This window comes from Nycticebus coucang, chromosome 7, assembly GCF_027406575.1.
Source record: "Nycticebus coucang isolate mNycCou1 chromosome 7, mNycCou1.pri, whole genome shotgun sequence".
NCBI lineage: Eukaryota > Metazoa > Chordata > Mammalia > Primates > Lorisidae > Nycticebus > Nycticebus coucang.
This window is the reverse complement of record NC_069786.1, coordinates 61,247,714-61,273,826: the sequence shown is the minus strand read 5'-3', so window position 1 is coordinate 61,273,826 and position 26,113 is coordinate 61,247,714. Positions and strand designations below refer to the sequence as shown.

The 26,113-nt window shown below is 36.7% G+C and overlaps 1 non-coding gene across 1 annotated transcript; it reads left to right on the top strand.

The window, feature by feature from the left end:
• The first annotated feature begins 15,763 nt into the window (after positions 1-15,763).
• Positions 15,764-15,865, top strand: LOC128590993 (U6 spliceosomal RNA). The gene has a single exon (XR_008381448.1). It is a non-coding gene; the product is annotated as a U6 spliceosomal RNA (small nuclear RNA).
• The last annotated feature ends 10,248 nt before the right edge of the window (positions 15,866-26,113 follow it).

The window sequence follows — 26,113 nt, the reverse complement described above, 5'->3', positions numbered from 1 at the left end:
TATTTAATCTTCATGGAGACCCTGTAAAGTAAGATTTATTATGATTTCCATTTTATAGGTAAGGAAAACGGATATGTAAGATTTGGGGAAGTCTAACAAACAATTTATCCAAGGTTACCCCAGTTGTGGTAGATTTAAGACAGTCATAAATTCCTTTAACTCATCTTGTTGAGAGGCAGTGGGTCTGTGTTTCCTCCCTTTGAGACCACATGGACTCTGTGACTGCTTTTATCAATAGAAGGTATATTATTATAATTTTTGGACCTGGGTTTTCATTTCTATATATCTCAAGATATATAGGAAAAGTCAGCCCATATGTATGAAAACCAGCTACTCAAAGACTGCCATGTTGTCAGGAAGCCCAAGCTGGCCGGGTGGAAAGGCCACAGTAAGAGCAGTGATTCCCAGTCTTCCCTCAGCAGTTCCAGTCCCACCACACAGCAGGCAGGTGTGACAATGAGGAAACCACAGATTACGCTGGCTTCCGCTGCAGACTGGAACTGCATTAAATAATTCAAGTAAAAGCCTTCCTTCTCACCCAAATCAATTCATAGAATTATGAGAGTGAATAACAAATTGTTGTTTAAACCACTACTTTTCCATGTGGTTTGTCACTGAGCAGTAAATAACACAAACACTGTTTCTTTGGTAGACCTAGGACTCGAGCAGTAACGGATAAAGCGTTTAATCTTTTGGTTACAGCTGGGATGACTATGCACAGAGCAGCAGTTCTCAAATTTTTGGACCAGAAATCCCTCGGAATCCATAAGACCCCTCTGAGGAGCCTGCAAGGTCAAAACTATTTTCATAATGACACTAAGATGTTATTTGCCTTTATCACTATGTTAACATCTGCACTGATGGCGCAGAAATGTTGGTGGGTAAAAATGCTGATGCTTTTAGCCTGAATCAAGGCAGTGACACAAAGCTATGAGAGTAAGCACAATATGATTACTGCTGCATCTTTACATTTTTAAGAATCCTATTTTAAATAAAAATGTACTTGATGGAACTGTAAAAATTGTTAATTTTATAAAATCTCAACCATTTGAGAGCACATTTCAAATTGTGTGAAAAATAGGGTATACATAAAAAATCCTTCAGTTTCATACCTCCCATCTGAGGAAAAGCAATCGGTGATTGAGCTATGAGATAAACTAGCTGCATTTTTTTATGTATCATTTTTTACTTGAAAGATCTGAAGACAGTACAGATATGTACTTCTGACGTGGGTATTTGACAGGCCTTTTCTTCAAAATGAATGAAACAAGCTTGTCACTTCAAGGAAAACAACTGACACTATTTTGTGCCAATGATAAAATTTGAGCTCTTAAGCAAAAATAAAACTTTTGGAAAATTTTATCCACTGCCATGGGTTTGACAACTTCTCAATAATGAAAATCTTTTCTGATGAATTTGGTAATAATATTATTCATATTAATATTGATTAACATATATAATTTTTTGATATTGCATGATGAAATATATTAACACTTAGAATTTCCGCATAAATTAGTGAAGCAATTGACCAATACCTGATTGTAAAAGTCACAAGTTCAGATCCATTCAAAGTACAAAATGGATCAATAGATTTTATGTGTAACAAAGTATGCAGAGTTTGTTGATATGATTTCAGATTCCACACTGAAATTTGTAAGAAACTCACACTTGTCAAGTTTTAGTGTATATTGAAGAATGATACCTACATTTATCTGAAAATCTATTAAAATACTTCCTATTCCAACGACATACCCAGTGAGGCTATATTTTCTTCATACACTTTGACTAAAACAGCATGTTGCCATAGACTATAGAAATAGGTATGGAAATCTATCTTCTATTAAGCCAGATATTAATGATTTGCAAAAATGTAAAACAGCTCCATTAATTGCTTTTGTTTGGGAAAAATAGAGCTGTTTCTTACACACATACAAGCATGTTATGTTGTTACGTAGTTTTTTTATTGTTGTTATTTTAAAATGAACTAATAAATACTTATATATGGTGGAACCTCCATAGATGACAACCTCCTTGCCCTGACTAACTCTTTATGTTGACCTAATTTTCTTTCCTTTTTTTTGAGACAGAGTCTCACTATGTCACCCTGGGTAGAGTGTTGTGACATCACAGCAACCTCAAACTCTTGGGCTTAAGCGATTCTCTTGCCTCAGCCTTCCAAGTAGCTGGAACTACAGGCACCCACCACAATGCCTGGATATCTTTTATTGCAGTTGTCATTGTTGTTTAGCTGGCCCAGGCCAGGTTTGAACCCACCAATCTCAGTGTATGTGGCTGGCACCATAACCACTGTACTACAGGTGCCAAGTCATCTTGACCTAATTTTCATAGACTGGATGTGCACCACTTGTACATATCCATACATCAGGCCTCGTTCCTTATGTTGACCACCTCTGGGTGGTCAACTTACAGAGGTTATACTGTATTTTAAAGTTCATTAATTTTCATTTCTATTAGTAAATAGCAATAGATATAGCCTACATAAATAAAAATATGTTAAGGTTCTCAGTGATTTTTAAGAGTATAGAAGAACACTGATACCAAAAATTTTGAGAGCCACTGCTCTAAAATACATCAGTTCACATGCTACATGCACAAACATTGCCTATTCGCAAACTTACTGTGAGGTAAGAGATCATATGGCCCAGGCAGCAAGGAATTAAAATCAGAAATGGGCCTATCAAAACCCACCTGTATGGCATCCTTAAGAGCAATTATGAATGTTTTGAAATATATATATTCAACATATCAGAGACACACTTGTAGTGCTTTTTGTTGTTGCATTTAATGAGGCTATTTATAAATGACAGCCTCTTTGTACATATAAAGCCTTCACAATTTATATTTGCACACAGAAATTTATAGTGTTAGGTCATGAAGTTGTTACCAGAAGTTAACACAAAAATTTTACCCTTACTGGTGTTCTATTTTCACTAAACAAGAAGGCTAAATATTAATAACAAACTTTCACATTTAAAGCAATGTCCAACTTGGGTTGATAGCACGTCTGCTAGGAGCATCACTGTTAATTCCTGGCTGGGGAGTGGATTTAATTCCCTGTGTTCAGTCACTTAATTCTCTGGACAATATCCCTAGGAAACTTTTATAATATTATTATTACATGAAGGAAAAGGATAAGTCCATCAGTACAGGCTGTGCAAGGAAAAAAAAAAACCTTAAGTAATTAAGGAGAGATATTAGGAACGGTACAATTCTGTGTCATGCTTGAATTCCTCTTTATGAAAATTTCAAAATCGAACTTTTATCTGAAGCTTTCTGGAGCAGGGCCTTGATGAAAATGCTATTGCTAACTCTGCAATTTATTTTTAGTCTGAATTTCAGATAACCCCTTTGTTCTGTTTACAACCCACACACTCATGAAACATTCCCTCTTTTCCTAGCACAAGAATCAGTTGCTGCAGTGCTCTGGGAAGAGAGTCATATTGTCACTACCAGAAGCATGACTCATTTAGATAAGGAGCCACATTTCATCTAGATAGTGTTGCCATGGCAAATAGATACCATATCTAGTTCTGTGTGAATCCAGGAGAACAGAATTAACACTTCAAGTGTATATGCAATTATACCAATATAAATGCATACATGCTTGCTAATTCAAAAGCTGTTGGAGTTATGTCTTCCCTCTCTGAGGGGATATAAGAAATACTGTCCAATTTTTTGTTCTGTTTGTATCAACTTGTTACCAGAAAGGTTTTATATATATATATATATATATTTTTTTTTTTTTTTTTTGAGACAGGGTCTCACTATGTCGCCCTTGGTAGAGTGCCGTGGCATCACAGCTCATAGCAACCTCCAACTCTTGGGCTTAAGTGATTCTCTTGCCTCAGCCTCCCAAGTAGCTGGGACTACAGGTGCCCACCACAATGCCCGGCTATTTTTTGGTTGCAGTTGTCATTGTTGTTTAGCAGGCCCAGGCTGGATTCAAACCTGCCAGCCTCAGTACATGTGGCTGGCACCATAACCGCTATGCTCTGGGCACTAAGCCAGAAAAAAAATATTTTTAAAGTAATAAGTATTATTTTTTGAAGCAGTTTTAGGTTCAGAGCAAAATTGAGTAGAAAGTACACAGAGATCTCATGAGCCCCTGCCCTCCCCCACACACAATTTCCCTTGTTATCAGCATCCACCAGCCACCAGCAGAATGGTATGTTTATTACAATTAGTGAACCTACACTCAAATCGTTAGTACCCAGAGGTTATTGTTAACATTAGGGTTCCCTCTTGGTGTTGTACGTTTTATGCGTTTTGATCAATCTATAGTGACATGTACCCACTATTGTAATATTGTACAGGACAGTTTCACTGCTCTAAAAACCCTCTGTTCTCTGCCTCTTCCTCCCTTCCACCCCCCTTGACCCTCAGCAACCGCTGACTGATCTTTTTATTATCATCATACTTTCCTCCTTTCCAGGATTTCATGTAGCTGGAATCACAGTACACAGCTTTTTCAGTTTGGCTTCTGTCAGGTGTAGTTAGGGTTCCTTAATGCCTGTTCATGGCTTCATTGTTCATTTATTCTTAGCTCTGATTAACATTCCGTTGTCCAGATGTGCCATAGTTTACTTATTTATTCATATATAGAAGGACATCTTGTTTGGTAAATATGAACAAAGCTTGCTATACATACTTGTTTATAAGTTTTTGTGTGGATATATGTTTTCAGTTCATCTGAGAAAAATATCAAGGAACATGATTACTGGATCACATGGTAAGATTACATAAGAATATGTTCAGTTTCATGAGAAGCTGCCAAACTGTCTTCCATGGTGGTTCTACCACTGCATTTGCTTAATGAATGAGAATTACTGTTGCTTCCACATCCTCGCTAGCTTCTAGTATTGTTGATGTTTTGGATTTTGGTGATTCTAATAAGTGTGTGGTGGTAGTATCCCATTGTTGCTTTAATCCATAATTCCCTAAGGATACATTCTGTTGAACACCTTTACATATGCTTACTTGTTATATCTTCTTTGGTGGGGTGTTTGTTCATGTCTTTTGTTCATTTTTTCATTGTTTTTATTGTTGAGCTTTAAGAGTTTTTTGTATATTTTATCAGATGTGTGTTTGTAAATGTTTTCTCCTCGTCTGTGGCTTGTCTGCTCAGTCTCTTGACATTGTCTAATACAGAGTAGAAAGTTTTTAATTTTCATAAAATCCAATCACAAATTATTTCTTTCATGAATCATGCCTTTGATTGGAACTAAGAAATCATTACCACAGCCAAGGTCATTTAGGTTTTCTCTTTTCTTACACTCTAGGAGCTTAATGATTTTGCATTTTACAATTAAGTCTGTAATTCATTAAGAGTTACTTTTTATGAGGGGGATGAGGTCTGAGCTTAGTTTCTTTTCTTTTGTTCTTCTTATTGTTCTTTTTTTTGCATGTGACATTCTAGTTCTTTCAATGCCATTTGTTGAAAAGATCATTTTTGCTCCATTGCTTTGTGTTTACTTCTTGTCAAGGATCAGCTGACTGTTTTTATGTGGTATATTTCTGAACTTTTTGCTCTGCCCCATTGATCTATTTGTCTATTCTTTTGTTAACACCACACTTTCTAATTACTGTAGCTGTATAGTAAGCCTTGAAGTCAGATGGTGGCAGCCATCTGAGCTTGTTTTTCTTTTTCAATAGTATGTTGGCTATGCTGCCTACCCTCTCACTACAAACTTTGGAAATAGTTCTTCTGTACTCACAAAATAACTTGCTGGGATTTTGACTGGAATTGTGTTAAATATACAGATCAAGTTGGGAAGAACTGATATTTTAACAATATTAAGTCTTCCTGTTCTTAACCATGGAACATATCTCCAATTATTTAGTTTTTTCTTTTTTTGGTATTTTTCATCATTTAACTCACGTAGATCTTGTAGCCCCAAGTCTGCTAAGAGTTTTCATCATGAATGAGTGTTCAATTTTGTCAAATATTTTTACTGCACCTATTGATATGATTGTGTGATGTTTCTTCTTTTACCTATTGATGTGCCATTATATTAATTTATTTTTAAATGTCGAATAATCCTGAATACTTGGAATAAATCCCACTCAATCATGGTGGGATTTTTAAATAGATTGTTGGATTTAGTTTTCTAACGTTTTGTTGAGGATTTTTGCATCTGTGTTCAAGATGGATGTTGGTCTATAGTTTTCTTATAATGCCCCTTTTAGTTTCAGTTATTATCATAATGCTGACCTCCTAGAATGAGTTAGAAAATATTCCTTATATTTGAAGCTTCTGGAAAAGATTGTAGAAAATTAGTATAATTTCTTCTTTAAATGTATGGTAGAATTCACAAGTGAACCCATTTAGGCCTGGTACTTTTTGTTTTGAAATTTTATTAATTATTGATTCCATTTCTTTAACAGGTATAAGCCTATTTATACTATTTCTTCTCATGTTGTAGCAGATTTTAATCTTTCAAAGGAAGATCCCTTTCATCTATGTTATCATATTTGTGGACATAGAGTTGCTCATAATATTCCTTTATTGTCCTTTTAATGTCTATGGAATCTATAATGATGTTCCCTTTTTATATCTGATATTAGTAATTTGTGTCCTCTTTGTTTCTTCTTTTTTCTTAGATAGGTTGATAAAATGTATCAATTTTATCAATCATTTCAAGAGAACCAGCTTTTTATTTGATTGATTTTCTCTATTGATTTTCTATTTAAAATTCTATTCATTTCTGCTTTGTTTTTTGTTATCTCATTTTTTCCATTTACTTTGGATTTAATTTGCTCTTCTGTTTCTAGTTTCCTAAGGTAGAAACTAAGATTATTAATTTAGATTTTTTTCTACTCTGTATATATTCAATGCTACAATTTTCCTTCTAATTTGCACCTCACAAATTTCGTTAAGTTATATTTTCATTTTTATCTAGCTTAAAATATATATATTTTTTTTTATTGTTGGGGATTCATTGAGGGTACAATAAGCCAGTTACACTGATTGCAATTGTTAGGTAAAGTCCCTCTTGCAATCATGTCTTGCCCCCATAAAGTGTGACACACACTAAGGCCCCACCCTCCTCCCTCCATCCCTCTTTCTGCTTCCCCCCCCATAACCTTAATTGTCATTAATTGTCCTCATATCAAGATTGAGTACATAGGATTCATGCTTCTCCATTTTTGTGATGCTTTACTAAGAATAATGTCTTCCACGTCCATCCAGGTTAATACGAAAGATGTAAAGTCTCCATTTTTTTTAATGGCTGAATAGTATTCCATGGTATACATATACCAAAGCTTGTTAATCCATTCCTGGGTTGGTGGGCATTTAGGCTGTTTCCACATTTTGGCAATGGTAAATTGAGCTGCAATAAACAGTCTAGTACAAGTGTCCTTATGATAAAAGGATTTTTTTCCTTCTGGGTAGATGCCCAGTAATGGGATTGCAGGATCAAATGGGAGGTCTAGGTTGAGTGCTTTGAGGTTTCTCCATACTTCCTTCCAGAAAGGTTGTACTAGTTTGCAGTCCCACCAGCAGTGTAAAAGTGTTCCCTTCTCTCCACATCCACGCCAGCATCTGCAGTTTTGAGATTTTGTGATGTGGGCCATTCTCACTGGGGTTAGATGATATCTCAGGGTTGTTTTGATTTGCATTTCTCTAATATATAGAGATGATGAACATTTTTTCATGTGTTTGTTAGCCATTCGTCTCTCGTCTTTAGAGAAAGTTCTATTCATGTCTCTTGCCCATTGATATAAGGGATTGTTGGCTTTTTTCATGTGGATTAATTTGAGTTCTCTATAGATCCTGGTTATCAAGCTTTTGTCTGACTGAAAATATGCAAATATCCTTTCCCATTGTGTAGGTTGTCTCTTTGCTTTGGTTATTGTGTCCTTAGCTGTACAGAAGCTTTTCAGTTTAATGAAGTCCCATTTGTTTATTTTTGTTGTTGTTGCAATTGCCATGGCAGTCTTCTTCATGAAGTCTTCCCCCAGGCCAATATCTTCCAGTGTTTTTCCTATGCTTTCTTGGAGGATTTTTATTGTTTCATGCCTTAAGTTTAAGTCCTTTATCCATCTTGAATCAATTTTTGTGAGTGGGGAAAGGTGTGGGTCCAGTTTCAGTCTTTTACATGTAGACATCCAGTTCTCCCAACACCATTTATTGAATAGGGAGTCTTTCCCCCAAGGTAAGTTCTTGTTTGGTTTATCAAAGATTAGGTGGTTGTAAGATGTTAGTTTCATTTCTTGGTGTTCAATTCGATTCCAAGTGTCTATGTCTCTGTTTTTGTGCCAGTACCATGCTGTCTTGACCACTATGGCTTTGTAGTATAGACTAAAATCTGGTATGCTGATGCCCCCAGCTTTATTTTTGTTACAAAGAACTGCCTTAGCTATACGGGGTTTTTTCCGGTTCCATACAAAACGCAGAATCATTTTTTCCAAATCTTGAAAGTACGATGTAGGTACTTTGATAGGAATGGCATTGAATAGGTAGATTGCTTTGGGAAGTATAGACATTTTAACAATGTTAATTCTTCCCATCCATGAGCATGGTATGCTCTTCCATTTGTTAATATCCTCTGCTATTTCCTTTCTGAGGATTTCATAGTTTTCTTTATAGAGGTCCTTCACCTCCTTCATTAGGTATATTCCTAGGTATTTCATTTTGTTTGAAACTATGGTGAAGGGAGTTGTGTCCTTAATTAGCTTCTCATCTTGACTGTTATTGGTGTATACAAAAGCTACTGACTTGTGGACATTGATTTTATATCCTGAAACATTACTGTATTTTCTAATGACTTCTAGGAGTCTTGTGGTTGAGTCTCTGGGGTTCTCTAAGTATAAGATCATGTCGTCAGCAAAGAGGGAGAGTTTGACCTCCTCTGCTCCAATTTGGATTCCCTTTATTTCCTTGTCTTGCCTAATTGTATTGGCTAGAACTTCCAGCACTATGTTGAATAGTAAAGGTGACAGAGGACAACCTTGTCTGGTTCCAGTTCTAAGAGGAAAAGCTTTCAGTTTTACTCCAGTCAGTAAAATATTGACTGTGGGTTTGTCATAGATAGCTTCAATCAGTTTTAGAAATGTGCCACCTATGCCTATACTCTTCAGTGTTCTAATTAGAAAAGGATGCTGGATTTTATCAAATGCTTTTTCTGCATCTATTGAGAGGATCATATGATCTTTATTTTTGCCTCTGTTAATATGGTGGATAACGTTTATGGACTTGCGTATGTTAAACCAGCCTTGCATCCCTGGGATGAAGCCTACTTGATCATGATGAATGACTTTTTTGATGATAAGCTGTAATCTATTGGCTAGGATTTTGTTGAGAATTTTTCCATCTATATTCATGAGTGAGATTGGTCTGAAATTCTCCTTTTTGCTTGGGTCTTTTCCTGGTTTGGGTATCAGGGTGATGTTTGCTTCATAGAATGTGTTGGGGAAGATTCCTTCTTCCTCAGTTTTTTGGAATAATTTCTGCAGTACAGGAATAAGCTCTTCCTTGAAGGTTTGATAGAATTCTGGAGTGAAGCCATCTGGACCAGGGCATTTTTTGGTTGGAAGCTTTTTTATTGTTTCTTTGATCTCAGTGCTTGAAATTGGTCTGTTCAGGAGGTCTATTTCTTCCTGGCTAAGTCTAGGGAGAGGGTGTGATTCCAAATATTGATCCATTTCCTTCACATTGTCAAATTTCTGGGCATAGAGTTTCTGGTAGTATTCAGAGATGATCTCTTGTATCTCTGTAGGATCAGTTGTTATTTCCCCTTTATCGTTTCTGATTGAGGTTATTAGAGATTTTACTTTTCTATTTCTAGTTAGTCTGGCCAATGGTTTATCTATTTTATTTATTTTTTCAAAAAACCAACTCCTTGTTTCATTAATTTTCTGAATGATTCTTTTGTTTTCAATTTCATTGATCTCTGATTTGATTTTGGATATTTCTTTTCTTCTACTGAGTTTAGGCTTAGATTGTTCTTTTTCCAATTCCATAAGATCTCTTGTGAGATTGTTGATGTGCTCTCTTTCTGTTTTTCGAATGTAGGCATCTAAAGCGATGAATTTTCCTCTCAAAACTGCTTTTGCAGTATCCCACAGGTTTTGGTAGCTTGTGTCTTCATTGTTGTTATGCTCAAGGAAGTTAATGATTTCCTGTTTTATTTCTTCCTTCACCCATCTGTTATTCAACAGAAGATTGTTTAATTTTTCATGCCTTTGGGTGGGGTTGAGCATTTTTGTTAGAGTTGAGTTCCACCTTTAGTGACTTATGGTCTGAAAAGATACAAGGTAAAATTTCAATTCTTTTGATTCTGTTGATATTTGTTTTGTGTCCCAGGATATGATCAATTTTGGAGAATGTTCCATGGGGTGATGAGAAGAATGTATATTCTTTATCTTTGGGGTGGAGTGTTCTATATACATCTATCAAGCATAATTGTTCTAGGGTCTCATTTAAATCTCTTACATCTTTGTTTAATTTCTGTTTAGAGGATCTGTCCAGCTCTGTTAGAGCTGTGTTAAAGTCCCCTGTTGTGATGGTATTATCAGATATCATATTGCTCAGACTGAGTAAGGTCTGCTTCAAGAATCTGGGAGCATTTAAATTGGGTGCATAAATATTTAGAATTGAAATGTCTTCTTGTTGTAGTTTTCCCTTGACCAATATAAAGTGACCATCTTTGTCTTTTTTGACTTTAGTTGCTTTAAATCCACATGTATCTGAAAATAAGATTGCAACTCCTCTTTTCTTCTGAATTCCATTTGCCTGAAAAATTGTCTTCCAACCCTTGACTCGGAGCTTTAATTTGTCTTTTGAAGCCAGGTGTGTTTCTTGCAGACAGCAAATGGATGGCTTGTGTTTTTTAATCCAGTCAACCAATCTATGTCTCTTCAGTGGGGAATTCAAGCCATTAACATTTATTGAGATAATGGATAAGTGTGGTAGTATTCTATTCGTCTTATTTGGTGACAGTCCATTGCTTAGTTTTATCTTTTGCATCAGTGTGGAGGTTAGGTTCTGTCCTTTGATTTCTGAGTTCTTACTTTGCTGCTGATCAATTGTGGTGGTCAGTGTGCAGAACAGGTTGAAGTATTTCCTGTAGAGTTGGTCTTGTTGTGGCGAATTTCCTCAATGTTTGTATATCCATAAATGATTTGATTTCTCCGTCAATTTTGAAGCTTAGCTTAGCAGGGTACAGAATTCTGGGCTGAAAATTGTTCTGTTTAAGTAGATTAAAGGTAGATGACCATTGTCTTCTTGCTTGGAAAGTTTCATTAGAGAAGTCTGCGGTAACTCTGATGGATTTGCCCCTGTAGGTCAACTGGCGCTTACTCCTGGCAGCTTGCAGAATCTTTTCTTTTGTCTTGACTTTGGACAGGTTCATCACAATGTGTCTTGGAGAAGCTCGGTTAGAGTTCAGGCGACCCGGGGTCTGATATCCCTCTGAAAGCAGTGTGTCAGAATCTTTGGTGATGTTTGGGAAATTTTCTTTTATAATATTCTCTAGTATGGCTTCCATTCCTCTGGGGCATTCTTCTTCCCCTTCTGGAATTCCTATAACTCGTATGTTGGAATGCTTCATAAAGTCCCATAATTCTGACAGTGAACGTTCTGCTTTCTCTCTCTTCTTTTCTGCCTCTTTTACTGTCTGAGTTATCTCAAGAACTTTGTCTTCTACCTCTGAAATTCTTTCTTCTGCATGGTCTAACCTGTTGCTGATACTTTCCATTGCATCTTTAAGTTCCCTAATTGACTGTTTCAGTTCCTTCAGGTCTGCTATATCCTTTTTATATTCTTCATATCGTTCATCTCTTATTTGATTCTGTTTTTGGATTTCCTTTTGGTTATTTTCCACTTTATTAGCAATTTCCTTCATTGTTTCCATCATTTCTTTCATTGTTTTCAACATGTGTATTCTAAATTCCCTTTCTGTCATTCTTAACATTTCTATACTGGTGGAATCATCTGCAGTAGCTACCTCATGGTCCCTTGGTGGGGTTGTTCTAGACTGGTTCTTCATGTTGCCTGGAGTTTTCTGCTGATTCTTCCTCATGAGTGATTTCTTTTATCTGTTTCCTTGCCCTAATTTTCCTTTCACTTCCTCTTGCTCTTTAAGTTCTTGTGCCTGTGGACTAAGGGTTACAGGACCAGAAGGGTGAGAAGGTTGAAGAGCAAAAAAAAAGGGGATGAAAGAAAGGAGGACCGAGTGATAAGAAAAAAAGAAAGATAGAGAAAGGAGGGGGTGGGTGTAAGGAATATTGACAAAAAGAAGAGAGGCACAGAAAGAGGGAGGCAGGGCAATATAGGTGTACAGTAGGGTACTTTGACACAACCTTAAAAAACCCCACCTTCTGGGGGTGCCCAGTTGTGTGGTTCCCTTGAGGTCAGTAGCTCTTTGCTAACCTGGTCAGACACAGTACCCCACCTCCACCAAGTAGAGAGGAAAGACAAAAATGCTGTAAATCAAACCAAAACAAGCAAACAGAAAACTTTACAGGGATAAAATTGGGTGAAAAACCAAATTATATCGGTAGAAACACTAGCAAAAATGAAGTTGAAATTATTAAAAGAGGCAGCAATGGGAAATTATAATTAAACTAGGAAAATTGAGAAAAAAAAGGGATCTGTGTGGAAAAGATTGAAATTAAAAAAACAAAAGAACATCAGCAACGTCAAAACAAACAAACAAAAAAAACAACCAAACAAAAAAAAAAAAGAAAAAAATACACAACCAAAAACAAAGCAGTTTGTATATGTTATTGAATATTGTCTGGGCACCATGTGGTCTTCTGGGGTATGAGATGTTAGTCACAGTTCTGATACGACTGGAGGCTGCTGATTTCTCAAACCCCAGCAGGTAGACACCCTAAATCTCTCTTCAGCCTACTTAAAAGGCACTTTGAACTTGTAAACTTGCTGAGCAGAAGCTTTCCCAGCTTTCTCGCTGGAATCGCTGCTGAAGTGGCTATCCACTTACCCAGTGTGCCAAAACTGGTCTCACTCTGCCCCTGAGGGTTAGGGCTGCAAGGCGGCTCAGACCCCACCCTTAGGCTACTTGGTTGCTGGGTTACCAGCTCCCACCCGTTTCTAGCTCTGGGACCCTGAGGGCGGAGCTTGCCGGGGCAGATCACTGACAATGGATCCGTGTGACCCACCACCAAACACTATTAGCTCTGTCTGGCTCAGCGGCTCAGACTGGGGCCCTAGACGACGGCCAAAGTTCTCCGCACTCCCGCTCAGGCCTTCCCCAGGGCAGTTCAACTCAGTGCCAAGTCCAAGGACATCAAAACAGTTCACAGGTAAGGCCTTTCTGGTTTGCAGTCTCGCTGCTACTGAACTTACAGTTGTGGGCGGGTTTAGACGGATTGAACACACGCGACCACTTGCCAGTTTTCCACGGTTTTAGTCCTCCTCTTGGGGTCCAGAAGTCTCTCGCTGACTCCCTGTATCCTCATAGGAGTGATGATAGGCAGTTCCCACCAGCCAGAGATGCCTGGAGTCCTATCTCCCCAGATTCACGGTGCCCAGATGCAAGGAAGCTGTTACTCAGCTGCCATCTTGCTCCGCCTCCCCTCTTAAAATATTTTTTAACTTCTCCTGAAATTTCTTCTTTGACACATGTGTTAGTTAGAGTTATGTTGTTTAATCCCCAATATTTTTGAATTTTTCCAGTTTCCTTTATCTTACTGATTTCTGGTTTAATTCCACTGTGATCTGGGAGCAAACATCATAGGATTCCTATGCTTTTAAATTTATTGAGGTATATTTTATGGCTCAGAATGTGGAGACCTTGCTGAATGTTCTATATGAGCTTGAGAATAATGTGTATTCTGCTATTGTTGAATTAAGTAGACGATAGATCAATGATCAATGATGATCAATGGTGGTATTGAGTTTAGCTGATCAATGGTGGTGTTGAGTTTAGCTACATCCTTGCTGATTTTTTCCCTGTTAAATCTGTTCATTTCTGATAAAAGGGTGTTGAAATTTGCAACAAAAATTATTGATTCACCTAGTTCTCGCTGCAATTCTATCTGCTTTTGCCTCACATATATTGATGCTCCACTTTTAGCCACATACAAATTAGAGATTGCTATGTCTTTCCTGGAGACTTGATTCCTTTATGTAATACTTTTTTCTATCCAGTAACTTTCCTTGCTCTGCAGTCTCTTCTGTCTGAAATTAATAGAAGTACTCCTGTTTTTCTTTGATTATTGTTAGTATGGTATATCTTTCTACATCCCTTTACCTTTAATTTATGTGTGTCTTTATACTATTATATTATATGTGGGTTTCTTGTGGAAAACACATAGTTGGATCCTATTTTCTTCCTCCCTTCTGACAATGTCTGGCTTTAATTGTTGTATTTCAATTGTTTAACTGAACGTTGACATTCAAAGTAGTTATTGATATACCTTAGTTTTGTCTGCTGTTATGTTACTATTTTCTATTTGTGCCTTTGTTCTTTATTGCTATTTTTGTCTTTTATAATTTTTCTGTCTTTCCAGAGTTTTAATTGAGACTTCTATATAATTCCACTTTTCTCCTTTCTTGGCATACCAATTATACTTCAATGTTTGCTTTTTTTTAGTGGTTTCCCTGGAGTTTATATTATACATTTCCAACTGATCCAAGTCTACTTTCAAATGTCACTATAATTATACAGTTTCATGGGTAGTACAAGTATCTTATAATAACATTATAATCTTAATTCCTGCCTCCCATACCTTGTATCATTCTGATACTAATTTCACCCATACACAAGCATATCTAGATAGATACATAGATATAAGCATATGTAGAGAGTTAATTGTTGCTATTGTTATTTTGAACAAACAAGAAGAAAACTATAAGTTTTTACTTTACCTTCACATTTTCCTCATCAGCTGTTTTTCCTTTCTTTACATAAAGCTGTTTCTGACTCATTATTTTCCTTTTCTTTAATAACTTCTTTTAAGATTTCTTGTGATTCAAGTCTACTGACAAGTTCTCTCAATTTTCTTTTTGTCTCAGAGATATTTATTTGTTTTTATCTTTAGAAGGAAAATTTCACAAGGTATAAAATTCCAGGTCGGTACTTCTCTCAGCGCTTTATTTCACCTCACTTTCTCCTTGCTTGCATGGCTTCTGAAAAAAAAAACAGTGGATGTAATTCTTACCTCTGCTCCTGTGTAAGTAAGACATTCTTTTCCACTAGATTTTATCAGGATTTTTTTATTTATCTTTGATATTTCTGTAATTTAAATATAATGTGCCTAGACATAGCTCTTTTGGTTTTCATCTTCTCTGGTATTCCTGGATCTGTGGTTTGATGTCTGATTAATTTAGGGGAATTCTAAGTCACAAATTACTTCAGATATTTCTACTATTTCTTTTTGTCTCTTTCTTTTTCTTCTGGTATTCTGATTACATCCATTTACACCTTTTATAGTTGTCCCACAGTTCTTGCATATTCTGCTCACTCTTTCTTCTCTTTCCCATTCAATGTTGGCAGCATCTATGGAGATATTATTAAGTTCAGAGATTCTTCCTTAGCCATATCCAGTGTACTAATAAGCTGATTTAAACAAAAAAAAAAAGAAAGAAAGAAAGCATTCTTCAATTCTGTTACTGCATTTTGATGTCTAGCATTTTTTATTTGTTCTTAAATTTTCATTTCTCTGATTACATTATCCATCTATTCTTATTGGTTGCTACTTTTTCCATTAAAGCCCTTAGTGTATTAATCATAGTTTTTAAAGAATTTCTGGTGTTGTACTCACTTCAGTAGTGAGTAACACATTACTAAATATTTACATTGTAATGATACAGAGAAGATTAACATGGCCCCTTCACAAGGATGACATGGAAATTCATGCAGCATTCCACATGTTTACATCTTTTGTATTTACCTGGATGGAGTTGAAGAGCATTCTCCTTAGCAAAGTATCACGAGAATGGAAAAGTAAGTATCCAGTGTGCTCAATACTATTATGAAACCAATAGATGTCCAACTACACACTCACCTGAAAGAAAAACACAATTAAATTCAAGTAGGTGGGGAGAAAAGAGAGGGAAGGAAGGAGAGGGATTGGTAAACTCTCACCTAATGTGTACAATGTAAGCACCCCCACCCCCCGAGAAAGGCTCTACTACAACTTGGACTTTACCTAACAAATGCAAACAATGTAACCTAATCATTTGTACCCTTATATTAATCTGAAATATAAATAAATAAATAATTTCTGGTGTAATGATGCCTACATTTCTGCCATATCTGACCCTAGTTTTGAGGCTTGCTCAGTCTCTTCAAACTGTGTGTTTGGTCTTTTCGTATGCCTGGTAATGTTTTGTTGAAAGTCTAGAAGAAGCTAGAGTTAGATATTTCCCTTCTCCTGGGTTGATTAGGCTCTGAAAACACCATAGCAGGTTAGGCTCTGACAAAATAATTTCTCCTGAGAGAAAGTTTTCTAAAGAACAGAATATTCTGGCATATTCAAAATGCATCCCCACTCCATCTTCACCAGAAGCACAGAGATCCAATAATCTCTGTGAACTAGGACCTGAGAGAGCTCCTGGTGGTAAAACTCAGAAAAATGTGGGGACCTGTCTAAGACGGCACCCCTCTGGATATTTTTCTAAGAGTTGTCTGTGCTGTGTTTCCAGCAATTCATCAATTATAGTTGATATTTTTCTACCCTGGTACTGGTTCTCTGGAAAGCTTCCGCTAGTGGGTTTCAATTCCTGTGAGTTGTGATTCTCTTTATCTACCTGTCTCTGTCCAATTTGAGGAGCACCAGATTGCCCTATGACCTCACTTCCCTTATGGATTTAAGAAGGGTTGTTGAATTTTCAGTGTGTTTTAGCTTTTTACTTCATATTAACAGAGACTGGTGACTTCTAAACTCCTTACTTGTCAGAGCAGAAACCATAAGTTAAATAACAATATTTTAAACATATGTTTCCCTAACTTCTGGCAAGTAAAGAATTTTCTCAGGGCCAGGTGCAATTGGTCCATGCCTGCAATCCAGTATTTTCAGAGGGCAAAGCCAGAGGGGGATCACTGGAGGCCAGGAGTTCAAGATCAGCCTAGGGAACATAGTGAGTCTCCATCTTTACCAAAAATACAAACAAAAAAACTGATAGCCAGGCATGATGGCAGGTGTCTATAGCCTTAGCTACTCTGGGAGGTGGGAGGTTTATGTGAAAGAACTGTTTGAGCCTGGGTCCATGAGTTCAAGATTACAGTTAGCTATGATTGTGCTACTGCTCTCCAGCCTGGGTGACAAAGTGACAAAGTGAGACTCCGTCTCAAAAAAAAAGACCTCAGCTCAAAAAATAACAAAATATTGCATGGCAACTTCATGTTTACAGAGAATAATACATCTTTGAAGATTTTATGTTCCTCAAAAATTTGAGGCTATATCATCCACTGTTTCAAATGTGTACTTAACATAAAGAACCTAAGGCTTTAGACCAAGAGTTATATACATTAATGTGGAAATGTTTTCTACATTTTTTGATAGCTGAAGAATATTTTTTATGAGAAAGTACTGACTAGATTTATACTCAAGAAGAACTGTTTACCACTTCTGAAAAAAATTACTGTGTATAACCTTAAAACTTATTTGAGTCCATTATAAACATTAGCCATTCTTCCCTCACAATTACTCCATCTCTCACCCCCACATACACACAAAGCAAGATACTAAAATCAGAGTCCAAGCTTGCTGCTTATTTGAAAGTGTAAACTTCATTACTGAATATTAATATTTTTAATGAACTCATAAAACATTTCAGCTACAAAAAGTGATTCCTCCTCTATCATCAGAGCCTTGAACAAAAAGGTATTGAGCCTGACAGATTTGTTATCCTAGTGAATTAGTCTCTTACCTAACTCACACCGAGCATTTTCTACCTGGAGTTCTGCAGAAGGATAGTATGTATATTGACTCTCTAAGCTGCATTAACTCAAACTGGAAGTTAAATTTTGTCCCCTGGAAATGTTAAATAACTTCGACAAGAAGGAAGTAACACCTGAAATAATAGAACCCAAAGTACCTTTTTCATTAAAAATATTGATTTTAAAGTAAATAAAATTTAAATTTTAAAAATTACAGTTTATCTGAAAGTAGAAAAATAATCTTCAGCTCTTGATTTGCCAGTGGATAGGTGAGAAAGAGATGGTGTAGGAAGATATCAAGAAGAAGACTAAATCAGAGCTACAATAAAAGTAGATATAATGAAATATATTTGGTTAAAATGACATACAATGTCCCAGATTCTTTTTATTGCTCTATTAACATCAAAGGGTGAAAATGACATGATAATTTAAAAATACTCAATATCACATAAATTCCTTTCAAAAATGTCTAAAAGTCTACTACTTATTAACAACCATTCATATTTTTTACATTTCAGCTGGTTTTTGTTATGTTTTTTCTTTTCTTTTTCTTTTTTTTCTTTTTGGAGTATTGAATGATTCCTCTTGGGACCAGATATATTATCTCTCCCTATCCTTTCTTCAGTACCTAATTCCTCCACTCCTACTCTGAAGTGTTCTCCTTTGCCTTCAACATACAGTCTAAGGCCCACTCAAAAAGAATATTGGCAGAGAGCCAGAGCCTCCGGTGCTGCTAATCTGATTGGACAGGGCATGAGAAGTCTATGTTGGAGTAAACATGATATGGAATCTATAGTATGACCATTCTGTAGCTCCAAATAATAGATACATTTTAATTCATTGATAATTTTGGTTGATTAATTTTAAATAAAGTGTTCCTAGATAGTTGGGAGTTGAACCCAACACAGTGCATAGTTCATTCATTTCTTCATCTCTTCATTTAAGATCTATTGAGGCCCTCTCACATACCACTGACTCAATTCATGGGTGAATAAAAGACCCATACAAGAAAATTAATGACTTTAGATAGTGTTATTTGAATATCACACTTAAAGGTGACTGCAAGTAACGAAAACCACGTTCAAATAATTTAAATAAAAAAGAGAGATTGACTTGAAGCACACAGTGAAGTAGCTCATTTTTGTGCTAAACAAGCAACTCCAGAAAGCAGAGAAACCAGAACATTGTAGGGATCTCTCCCCAACAGCAGATTGTAGTCCTCCTTTCCAGTCAGCTGCCTTTGCCTCTCATAGTTCAAAATATCCTCTTTTCAGGAGAGAGATCCTGATTATCTTTTTTCAATGGGAAGATTTGGGTTATACAAAGCACAGTTCTTGGAGGTTCACCTAGAGGACCTGGTTGTGTCTAGGCATGATACCTAGACCTGAAGTAGCCACTTTATGATCCTAAGAACTAGCTGTAGGACAACACTCAATGCATAGAGAAAAGATACCGGCAACCCCTAGAAGTAGAGGTTGGGGGAAGAAGGTGTGATGAGTAAAACAACTAGATTTAGAAATTCCATTGGTTGAGTAGTAGTTAGATAAGTAATTCAAGATGTAAGAAAGAGCAGCATGTTTGGGATAATTAAAAATATAGCATGTTTGGGAAAACTTAGTTAAAGGAAGCCTATTCATTGAATATGGTGGGAGATCATTAAAAGCAAGGATTCTGAATGCTATGAATGAAGTGGATTTTCCTAGGGTATATTTGAAAGAATCCCTTTCTCCCATATTCTTGACAAATTCCATCTGATTTTGAAAGACACAGCTCTAAACCCTTCACAGTACATCTTCATAGAAAAACAATATACTACCCATATATATTATTCATACATTTTTTTGCACTTGGTATGTTACAATAATACAATTTTTATGTATCTATCCTAGTAAACTAAGGATAGGTGAATGGCCCAGCATGTAATCAAATTTCTGACACACAGAGGTGCTTACCTACAATTTCTTATAATTAAATCGAATGCAAAGAGGAAACCAAAGGATTTTGAGTTGGGTCTGACATGCTTAGATTTGTGGGATGGTTTTGTAGTCACATATTGCAGCAAGGCAATACTGAAGAGGAAAGAAGAGATTAGTAAAAGGGCTCACATAAAAATACCAAGAGCTACATGACAAATGCAATAGCACTAGGATTGGAAGAGAGGAAAGAAGTATTTTGAATATATAGGATTAGAAATTAGGAGATAGAAACGGAGATTTTTACCTTGAAGATAAAGGTAAAAATGGTGACTAGATAAAGATGGCAGTATCAAGGTAGCAAACACTATAGTTTAAAAGGGCAGGTTGGTAGGTAGGAGCAACAGGTTTCATTTAAGAAATGTTGTTATTTGGTATGTTATTGGGATGTCCTGGTAAAGTCACCCCCAAACCAACTAGCTCCAGGAGGGGTGATATTAATCCCTAAACTGTTTCATACCCCTTAAGGCTGTCATGGGGAGTAAATGCACCAGTGCCTGTAAAGAATTTAGCATCGGGTCAAGGAAGGACTAGCTAAAATTTATCTGTCACTGTATAAGGGGAAGCTAAAAGTCTTCAGCAATAATATCAAGATTGTATTGCCACTGCTCAAAGCTAGTGTTAGATGGCTTTGTTCAGCAAGAGGTAAGATCCCTACTATCTATCTGGCCCTAGAATACAGCTCAATGCTTTTTCTTCTACCTTATCTTATCTGTGCTGGGCAGACCACCTTCAACAATCATGAAAATCTCAGCAGGTGTGGCCAGAAAAAATATCTAGAAATAACCAAGTTCGTTTTACTGAACATTTTCTTATAAGATGCTCCAATTATTTTCTAAAAAGAGGGTTATCATGGAAAACTGAACATTCAAATATAAAATCTAGGAATGTGGCTTTTAACTAAAATTTCCAAACACATGCAATGAGTAGATTTTTGAGTTCATTTTTCACCGTTATAAAATGTGATGACTAAAAATAAATTCAACAACTTAATCCTCTCTTGGAAGTAAGTCTTTCGTGTAATTTCTATAGGTTATTCTAGTGTTGGTACATGGCTGTCACCTACCAGGTGCTTAACGAAGATTGTTTTCATTATTAGTATAAATTAGAAGAGCTTTGAAAATCCCTTGAAAATATATTTAGAAATATATTGTGACTGGCTGCTTGCTGAAATTATCTCTGAAAATAAGTATAAAAGTTCTTAATAACTTAAACAAATTGTAAATAATAGTGCAACTTAGCCTAACTACATGCTAAATATAATGCTGCCCAGTAAACAGAGGATTCAAGAAAATTCGCATCTTCCTACCTTTGCTATGACAGTCACATAAGAATAAATAAGAATAAGAGAAGAAATATGAAAAACAAATAAGTAATGAAAATAATAGGCCATGCCAATTTTGGTCTAACATAGATTAGAAAAAAAGAAATTTCTTTCATTTTGTTCTGTCTTTACTGCATAGATAGTACAAAAGAAAAACGGTGGGCAGTCAGACCTGGTTGGCTTGATATAAAGCCAAAAGCTAAAAGCTGTAACCTTTTGCAGGAAGAAAGTAAGTCCAAAGTCTACATTTCCAATTAATAGCTCTAGCAATTATTAATGAATCATGCTTTTTAAACCACCTGCACACAAGCAGGCACCCAAAAGAAATAATCCACAGAATGTGATAAATAGGACTAATCCGTCTTCTTGCCTGGCGTAATAAGTCCCTGAAATATTTTCATTGACATGCCAAAAAATAGGGGGAAAATGTCTTTCAAATCATTTCTTGTAAACCCCTATTGTATAGTCCTAGAGATAGAATTTGTGCACTACTATGATGACCTAGATTCTCAGATCTGCAAATCTTGGCTACAAGCTTCTGGGTTTCTTTAAAAGGCAATTAAAATTTAAACAAACATGTGGGAATAAGTCTTTCTGCTTTTCAGCGTCTTAAAGACTGTGGTACGAACAGTCTAATATTCAATGCACATTTATTTCACAATCTTTAATAGCTAAATGCAATTAACTCTGGTATGCTTGGTGAAATGTTCTCCCATGAGAAAGAAATCTCATCCTACAGATCAAGGGCTGTAAAAAGAACCAAAGCTACACAGAAATGTGCTGATTCAATAAAAAGGAGAAGTTTAATGGCATTTCATTATAATACTAAACCTTACTTCATTTATTATAAGAAATAATAATAAGCCTTAAATGTTTAACTGTCTCTTGTCATCATCTTTCCCATGTTCTTTGAGCTTGGCTTTGGCACACTGGGCCACTCTAACCGTGAGCTCCCAGTTGCATAACTAAGAAATGAAGACCCTGGGAGCAATGAAGGGGACTAGGCTGGGTTGCTGAATAACCTCACCCCTGACGGTTAGTTCGGAGCTATTATATAAGGAAGAAATTTGTATTTAAAATACCAAGTTCAGAGCAATCCAGGCTGTGTCATTATCTTCAAAAACCCTGCATGGCATGTCTATCTGTCTATCATTATGTGATCATCTGTCTAAGTAACTCTTCTACCCCTGGAGTTTTAACATTTCACACAGTTTGGCAGGATGCTTATTGTATGACAGGTACTGGAGATACTGAGGTAAATAAAACAGTTCCTGCAATACATGCCCAATGTCTAATATGGAAAATTCATGTTACAAACTATAATAAAATGGGGCATTTAGAAGATACAAATATAAGTGGTACTTATTGTCCAGAGGTGTCTTTCTTCTTATCTAAAAAGAAAAAATGAAAGGACACATTATCTACTCATCTATGAACTCTTCCTTATAAAATAAAAAAGAAAGGAGAAGTTCTCTCACTTAATGACCCCCTCGCTCACCTCTCATCAAGACTTTAATCACTAAACTAAACACATTTATGCTATGGTCTTTAAAATATAGCTATTGACTGTTTGGATCCGTGTGTGCTTGTATCATGTAGGCCTTTCGTTTTATTTGATAGTTGCTTACTATGAATATGTAAAGTGTAATATGACTGTTAAGAACCAAGTCCTGAAGTCATATTATCTGGTTTGAATCCCACCTTGACCCCTTCCTACCTCTGTTACCTTGGAAAAATTACATAGCCTCTCTTTGACTCCAGGCTCATCTGAAGGTTTAAATAATAATTCCTACCTCATGAGGTTGTGTTTTAATTGTGTTTTTAAATACTCTGCATTTGATAATTCTTTGACATTTTGAGCTTTAAGGGAATGCCCCTCCCAAGGTTAGCTAAATGCTAGGGATAGCAAACAGCTTGCCTGTGAGCACGTCTTTGATGGGCAAACCAACCAATCTGAGTCCATACCCAGACCCATCTCCTTTAATAAAATCAGGCTCCTGCAATCCAGAGGACACTGCCTCCTCCCTCCCGTCACCTCAAGTTCAGGTACCAAATAATGAGGGACCACCTCTGTAGCCTATGGTCCACTGACTTCCTTTCCCCCCTTCTGCCTCCTAACTAACCCTAATGCTTTCCCTTGTGGCCCTGGGTGGGGTGCCATGTCCCCTCCTCTGGGGAACTGTGAATAACAAAGTATTTGTCAGTGGCAGCTCCTGATCTATTAATCTCACTATACTTAAATACTAATAAAACTCACATTTTAAAATAAGTTGTTAGAAATATTCAGTGAGATTTACATGTAAGTATCTTGGAAAAATTCCTCACATTATGAATGTTCAAATATCATGTATTTTGTTTGGCATTATTTCTGTAGAAGTACAGTGTATTTGGGGACTATAACCAACACTTTCATTTATTCAACTTAAGTTACTTTAGCGTCCTACCCGGTAACCTTGCCACCTCAGTCCTCAGATAAGAAGATATGGAGCAAGCACGACCAAACAGTCAGGATCCTGCTCTTCCCACTTCTTTCCTTCTCTCTCCTAGATTGTAGATAGTTGATGCCTAGCAATAATGCCATGTAGCTTTTGGACTGGCAGCCATGTTCATTTATGCAGAATTATTTACTGAGTACTTTATGTGGTTGTGGTTATGCAATAACAAATAAATGCACAGTCCAAAAGCTCTTCTGGGGAAGGAGAGTAACAACAAGCAAAAAAATTGCTGGAGTAATTACACATTTTAAAAGTCTAAGTTAGGCTTTCCCAAAGGAGAGGACTGTGATGGAATATAAAAATACTGGGAGTGGTGTATCCTTGTGCATGCGTGCATGAGTATTTTGAAGGAAGACAATAAGGAAGGAATCCCCCAAGGAAGTAACATTGAACTGTTACTTAAAAAATAATTAGTTGGCTGTGCCGTGGGGAGGAAATGGACAGTTCAAGCTGGAGACCTTAGATGTGTAAAATCCCTGAGGCAGAAAGGAGTTTGCAATGTAAGTGTGATGGGAGAAGGAACAGCATGCTGGTGCTTGGTGATGATTGGGTAGAGTGGGGCTAGGGAGTGGCTGGATCGGGACAAATTTTGTCAGTTGTGTTAAGGACTTGGCAGGATATACAAGGAAAGTGAACGAGGAGGAGGATAACAAGAAAAAGTGAGGCAAATATGAGAGACTATGGGGCCACTAAGCAACGCCTTGTTCCTTCAGTATTGCAACTTCAGTTCCCAGCAGCCTGCGATCTACTCTCCTCGCCAGCCTATCCTCAGATTGTCACCGGTGTTATCTTTGTAAGTACAAATGTTATTATACCACTTCCCTGTTTAAAAAACTTTGATGACTGTCCACGTCCTCGGGATAGAATCCCAGCGTACAGCATTCTTTTCCCAGATCATTCTCTGCCATCCCACCTCATGCGCCCTGCCCTTTAGCATACCTGGCTTTTCATTTTCCATGAAAATGGCACGTCACATCTATGTCCTTGCTTTTGCTTGTGCCCTTTCTCTGTTATGTCGCATCTGCCTTAGGAATTCTCTATAGGCCTCAAATTCACCTCCTTCCTGGGGTCTTTCTGGGCTATATTTTCTGTACTTCAATGCCATGTTGTGTTATTTACACAAAATGTACAACTTTTAGTTGCATTTGTGCATTTATATCCTTAAATTATGAGTATTTTGTGAGTATTTCATGTTCAGTTCTTCACCATACCTAGCTCACACCAAAGGTATCCAAAAATGTTTAGTGAATAAAAAAAATACCTTTTGGCTAAAGTCAAGACTTTTTAGAAAACCCTTCCCGATCCTATGTTGGACCTGGACCAACATAATAATTTTCCTGTTCCTCTCAGAAGCTGGAAGATGTCCAACACTTTTTTTTGGTTGCATTCTATATAAGCCCTCAACTTTTGGGGAATTGCATAAAATGAAAATACAGGAACAGTTATGGCTTTAGGAAGGATTTTCCAAGTGATCTGAAAAAGAAGGTACTTCAAGAATATAAATTGTGTACCTATCAATATGATATAAAAATAATGTGCCTCTCGTTCCAAGATAAAAGGTTAATGACAATGCTGAGTATATTCTTTGGTCCTCAAACACAGTTGATCACTGGTGGTAGGAAGAAGTAGCCTGTTCAACTTGAAAAGTCAACAGTTATTTTAGAATACATGAAATTAATGAGAAGAGTGGATAGAGCTGATCAGGACTGTGGATGCTATGGGTTTACAAGGAGGTCCACAAATGGTGGAAAACATTATTCTTCTGGCTGATGGAAGTTGCAGTTGTGAGCAGTTACATCCTTTACTCATTAGATAAAGAGAGTGGAGAAAAAGTGCAAACTCACCTTTCTCATGGGAGAAATCTCAGCGCTCAACTTGTGAGCAACGTGAGGAACAGAAATTCAAGAAATGGGGAAGACCAGCATCTTCTGACACTGAGGAAAGGCTAAATGGGAAGATGCATTTTATAATGCAAAATGAAAAAAAAATCCACAGGAGATTGGATGGTTTTCAGCAGAAGAAGGGAGAAAGCTGGAAGGAGAGACACCATGTTCTACTAGGGGACGTGCCGAACGTCTGGCTAACGTAGTTCACCAAGTACAGGCTTCTGGAGGATTATGGACTAACTGCAGCGCACAGTTCAGTCCCGAGCAGCTGGCTGCCCTCCAGGAGCTCCTGAACTCTGCTGCAGGGGCCTTAATACCACCCACCAGAAAACCAACTCCAAATAAACACTTACCCTTTAGTTTAAAAAAAAATACTATGAGATGTGCAAGAGGAAGCCTGGACTTCATCCTAGAGATGGCTTCATGAAGTATCACACTGAAAAAAATTGTAAACAGAAAGAAACAAAAACACTGTAATTATTTTATGTAACATAAATTAGATAATAAAATCATCAGGTGAGTTCATATTTATATTTTTCTCTTTCAAACTGTAGGATAATTA